Below are 6948 nucleotides of genomic sequence, written 5' to 3' on the forward strand. Positions count from 1 at the left end.
AATTTATATAAAAAAAAGAAGATGTGGTATGATTTCCAAAGAGACGAATGACATAGAAATTAACAACTATACATGTAGTTCACCTTACGGCTTCCCACAATGAGCAAAGCTTTTGTATCTAATTTTATTTTATATGATTAATGTATTGCCCTGTGTCGTTTCTTTTGTTTACTAGTATATTGAATGTCTCTGGTGGTATGAATCTTACTTCATAAAATTTAAAATTATACCCTTTTTCAATAATAGGCTACCGCAATAAAGATATAAGCTTAATAAAATAATTATTTCAGATTTTTACTCGTTCAGGAAATGTCATACGGGACAAGAATGAGTTGTAATGGCGAAAAATATTTTTTTAAACAAATGTGCATGTGTAAGCTGTTTTGTGATGTTCTATTCTATCAGGAGTTTCAGAAAAGGGGGAATAAAAACAATTATGCCAAAAAACAGTTTAACTTGCGAAGCTTTCTTTGGTATTCAATGTTACAAAAATAGTTATTCTTTTGTAGATTTAGAACTTTGAACACAATTAAAAAAATGTCTATTGAAATTGGTAGATGGCAAAATAGTTAAAGAGAACATTTTATTTATTATATATACTTTATTTAAAATTAGGTGAAATTGAGGACGAGTTTCATTATAAAGTTGAAACAAAACGAAAAGTGTATTTAACGTTTTTTGTAAATAGCTTCTCAAATATTGAATTGATTTTATCAAAACAAAAAGTATAAGATCAAAAATTAAATTTTCTATCAAGATTCTTTATTTCTTATAAAACCAAGTTTAATGGTACAAGGAACGATATTTTTACATATAATAACATACAGATTTTGCGCATGACAAGTTTGCACAAAACGAGCAACAAGAATGAGAGATTGGGGATCAACCTGGAGAACATACGTCTATATTGATATTTCTAATTAATTTACACAAATTTTTCAATACACGAATATTTTTTGAAATAAATAAAGTGCCGAATGCATATCTATACCACATCTTCCTATATCTCACACTCACACCACATCTTCCTATATCTATAACTTGCCTTGGGTATACTTTTTATGTCCCTATTCGTACAGGAAGTCCTGTGTTGTTATTTAGACGTACCGATCCACAATATCTGACACACATTTGCAAAACAGGTCATTTGTAATATAAGCTGGAAAAATTTCATAGTTTTAGAATGAAGCGGAGCATCGCAATTGCGTTAAAAATTAATATTTAATTTCCTACCAAAAGATATTGGTTTTTGTTTTCAATTCTTTCTCAAATTTAGATATAGAGTTGACACTGCAATGTTTTGTATCAGGTTTATTCCACTCAGGAACTATAGAAGGAATAAACGATCCAGGTAAAGCTTGCAAAATGGAACCACAATTCAAAATTTGTGTGTTTACTTTGCCTTTGTTTTATTTTGTTTCTAAGGAAATTGCTATGTAAACTTCTTTGTTTATTTAAAGAAGCCAATTTTGAGATACAAAGTGAGAAACAAAGCTTTTGCGATTTCATTTCCTTATTTACAACACTAGAGTTTACAGACTATCATTATACCTTGAGAGACATATGAGAGTATGTGGCGTCCGTGGGGTTCTTCAAATTCGATTACAGAAGTAATATAGAAAAACTCCAAGGGGTAAATACTATATTACGTTTTTAAAAGAGAATATAAATCATAACTGTCTTCTATGAACGATAACTTTAAAACTGATGTCAATGCTTTTTTTTTTTTAACAATTCATCTTTATTCAACAATTGAAGATGAATACCATTTTATTGTATAATGTAATAAGCAGTGATGTAAGAAATATAATTCACAATGTGCATGGGAGAACTAAATAATTTAGTTAACTTAATCATATGACTCTAAAGCCCGTTCTGTCATTATTAAGAGACGCTAAAGAACTGGACAACTGAAGAAATATAAGATTTTAAGATTTGGAAATAAATGAAATTGGTGTCACAAATGGTATGTCTGCTTGTATTTGATTTTTTTTTATAAATATATATGATGCTCTTATACACAATTATTAATGGTTGGTTTACTTCGCTTAGTTATAGCATTTAACAAATAACTCTTCGTATTCTTATTTTCGGCATCAAATAAAATTTATAATGGAATATTTTTTAAAAGACAAGGAAAATGAAAAAAAATATATACAACAAAAATAAGCAAAAGGAGATGTGGTATGGCTGTCAATGAAACACCTATCCACAAACGTTGAAATTGAAGTAGCTGTAAGAAATAAATAAGTCATATTTACAGTCTAAAAATGTGTTTAGTCGGGGCCTGAACATCAAATTACACATATCTATACTTGTAATGCATTTGTAAACAAGTTCGTACCCTAAATATGTTCCTCTCCTAAACATGTCGAGGAAAGTGTTTAACCCTATATGTATTTAACCTGACTACATGTTAAAGATAAACATGTTTGGTACTGCCTCTTATAAATAAGTGAAATATTCTCAGTAAATCACATCAGAACTTAGATCAGACTAAAACCTCACTTAAACTGAATATATTTGTTTTTGTAGAACAGGAGTTTAGTATCCCATAAAACATAAATCATTATATAGAGACCTAGGCAGCAAAGATAGTCATTAGAATCTTTTTGCATTTGCCTGTGTTCTATCCTTTTAAAAACCTTGCGGTGAGGCATGGTTTCTGACATCAGAAAAAAAGGTGATGTATAGGCCACTGGACGTTAAGCAACCAAGTATTAAACCTCACCTTTCCGTGAAGTGTTTACAATTATTTGTATTTTTAAAATAAAAAAAAAAAAGGATAAACATTTCCAAAAACTGAAAATATTGGAGAAAACGCTATTACCTTAGAAGTAAAAAATTTACCAGACAGAATAAACACGGCAGAAACAAACAAACAAAAAAAAAACCAAGCGAACAATTTGAAATACCATATACATGTTAAAATCGGTATATACAAGCGGATTATAAACGGGACAGGGTTGAGCGAACATGAATTTCTACTGATTACACTAAAGGTGGCAATCAACCGATTGAAGCACGTGTCGAGAAAATATTAGATAACTTTCTAATTAAAAATGACATAATTATAAAATTTGATTTTATGATTTTTTACAAAGTCTTTTTCTAGATGCCATATCCGTTGTGATAGTATCTTTCCATCAGGTCATTAGTGTACAATTTTGTTCTTAGTGCACTAAGGAGGTCCTTTGTAGTATTTCTACGAATCCCATGATTTACATGTATGCTGAGGGAAAAGTCGCACATGTTTTTATAAGTAGGACGAAAGTCACAAAAATGTAATCAAAGTGTACACGTTGGGAAAAAGTCTGTGAGAAAGGTTTAAATAATATTTTTTTCTGCGAAATCATAACTTTGCTAGCCGTTAAGTCGGAAAGATATCCCATACCGCAGATACCATTTAATGATAGACTTTGTAAATTTTGTAGTTCGAACTGTGTGGAAAACGAAATACATGTTTTAATGGTCTGTCTTTTATATACAGACTTCCGATATGAACTTTTTAAAACATCACGTGAACATATTAACTTTGACAGAATGAACACAGAGAAAAGATGTATTGCTCATATGAACTGTAAATACAAACAAAAGTTTTTAGCTCGTACAATAAATAGTTTTTTTATTAGAAGAAAAAAGTTTTTATGAAATTATGATTTACAAACAATATATCTTCAGTATTATTTTTGTCTTTCTTTGTGCATATTTGTTTCTTACATAAAGGTTACTGTGATGTGTTTCAAATAAAATCCCAAGTTTATATACCTTTATTTTCTTTTGCAAAGATAATTTCAATTGACAATTTTATTATAATATCCATCATCAGAATATTAGCATTTTAATAAAGATTTTATTCGTTTATTTTGTTACTTATATCAGGGACATATAATACATATATATTATATGTCTCTGCTTATATCAAATGTGGATATTATTTTAATTTCATCAAAGATTTTCTAAACAAATCCTGGATTTCATAGATAAAGATGTGTGTGTAACTATACAAATCCTTGTTGTAACTAATTCATAATTGTATATATTTTAATTAATTTTATTGTAAATTTAGTGTCTCGAAATTTTATGAAGGCTGGCTATCGATCTTTGTTTTAACTGTAAGACCAATGTGCGACACTATAATGAAATAATCATTATATTCATCTTTTATATTTAATCTCAATTACCAGATTAAAATTTCACACCTAATTGAACATTGCAGATGTACGCTGACCACTATGTGTGTATACCAAGAAACTGCTAGGTGTGAAAATAAGATGTGTCAATTGTATGAGGACCTGTACGGGGGTCCTTAATTCTATAATTGTTCAGTCTTTTTCTGTGTTCTTTATATATATAAGCACTTCGTCATTCTCTATTCCTTATCTTTTTCTCTATGTTTCTGTAGTCATTATTTATTTTCCTTAATTCGGCACTTTTAACCCATTATTCACTATTCATCGACCCCATCCTGACCCTCTTTTTTAATGAACCGTTAGCAAATACGTCTCGAAGGTGGCAGCATACATCACAGTCCACGACATTATAAACTAGTAAGGCACACATACTGCTGGTGATCAACCTTTGATTTATAAACTAGAATAAATATACTAAAAAATTTTAAAGATAATATATATTTTTTACAATTTCGTTCGTCCGTTTTTTATCGACAAATGGTTCAGTTTTTTTTTCGCAGTTTTAAGTAACGTTATAATATATATATTTTATAGAATAGCTTAAAAGCAGATACATATCTTTATTTCGTGTCAAACCATTTCTTGGAACTTGTGAAGCTTTTCATGATAAATGGAATATTTTTTTCCCCGATTGACCTATTGATAACCATAATTTGTTTTATAAACCAATTGAAATACCAAACACATGACGAAAAAACAGTCGCCGAAAAAACATATTCATAGTCAAACTGTTTGTACACACGTGCGTGATTAGCGGTCCATGGTTGAATGATCATGAATTTCAATCGATTACACAGATTGCAATCAATATTGAACAATTCAAACGAGAAAACTAACGGCCTGATTTATGTAAAAAAATTTAAAAATTCCTTGATAACCTGAATTTTCTTAATTATTTGCCTACAATATATAAGTCACTGTTTAAGAAAAATAAAAAATAAAATTCTGGGACTATTATATTAACGTTAGTATTATAGTTCAAGAATTAAAGTGTTGATAAAATAAGAGCCTCACATTTGAAAGTTTTAAAACATTTCGAAGATAAAAAAAAAAAAAGGTAAAAAAATATACAAAACAGACTTTTTCGTTCATTTTGTAACATGAATGAGGCAGTTAGTTTTCTCGACTGAATTGTTTTACATTGTCATTTCGGGGCCTTGCAAAACAGACTATGCGGTATGGACTTTGCTCATTGTTGAAGGCCGTACAGTGACCTATAGTTGTTTATTTTTGTGACAATTTGGTCTCTTGTGAAATGTGGTCTCATTGGCAATCATACCACATCTTTTTTATATATTTAAATCATTTTACAAGACATCAAATTGTTATTTTGTGTTACTGTTGCAGACAATTTTTTTCAAATATTAAAAATTATTTTAATTAAATGGAATTTTGCATTTGCACCCGGTTGAAAAAAATAAAAACATATAAAGAAGCAACATCGAAATTCTCTGTACTTTAAGCGGCATTTTCACATGAATCGTCGACAAGTGCGTACATTTTTTGGAACAACGTCAAAATCGTTGTTTTATTAGGAACGTCGTGTAACGCTAAGTGGCACCAATACCGTGCGTAACGTCAATATAAATCTGTGATTTTACTATGTCCACAACTTCGATGAACCAAAGCAAGTTAAACATCGACCTGTATCTAAATCAAATTGGTTCTCTTCTTCTTCTTCGTCTTCTTCTTTTGGTATACAATAGTCTATCGACATTCGATGATTACATACTGTTGGCATACGTGGACTAGTCTATTTACAAAACTTTTACCCCAATTTATTCAAAATATATGTTTTTTTCTTATGTTTAATGTATACATGTATATATTTTAAATTGCGCTATAGTTCCGTAACTTTCTACCCAGTCGTATAGACGAATCATCGACAAGTGCGTACATTTTTTTAAATCAATATTTCTGGTATGTTCCAATCTTTCCTTCACTATTGACATCGAGTATATATTACATTTTCCCAAAGTCAACCTTGGAAAAAATATTTAAATAGAATGTAGTTTCATCAAATCTTATTTTTTGGGTATTATTTATATTTTTATTTTACACCAGAAATGTTATTTATAAACAAGCGTATGAGTTTAGTTATGACAAGTAAGACAGAGTTGTATATTATAAAAAAAAAAAATATTCTATATTCTATTATACATCTGATAGTTCAAAATGGAAAGTTATAAGTTATCGGCCGTGTACACTGAATATTACCTGCAGAAGTGAAACGATGCATGAACTTGCAAGTCCGACAGGAAATCGCTTGAATACCTGGAAGTGTCACCTCACACCCCTTACGCGTTATTAGCGTTGAAGGTTATCAGTGGTTTGGTCTTAATCGTAAACATATTCATGTCCGAGCAAAATCCGGATCGGGTGGTGTTGGAATTTTAATACGAAATAGCATATGCAATGAATTTGATATTACAATTGCAGATAATGACACTGAGGGAATTTTATGGATTAAACTTGAGAACAAAACCAATGCCAATAACGTTCTTTATGTCTGTGTTGTTTATCTTCCTCCCGAAAATTCCACACGTGCAGTTAACGTTCATGAATTCTTTGACAACTTAATGACTAAAGTATACACTGTTCCTCAAGGAAACCCCTTTTATATATGTGGTGACTGGAATAGCCGATGTTCGGACTTTGTTGATTCAATCACTGGTATTGATAATCTTCCTGACAGACATGTTGTAGACTTTCAGTGTAACAGTTATGGGAAGGTCTTTTGTGAATTTCTTACAGA

Source organism: Mytilus edulis, chromosome 9, assembly GCF_963676685.1.
Source record: "Mytilus edulis chromosome 9, xbMytEdul2.2, whole genome shotgun sequence".
NCBI classification, from domain to species: Eukaryota; Metazoa; Mollusca; class Bivalvia; order Mytilida; family Mytilidae; genus Mytilus; species Mytilus edulis.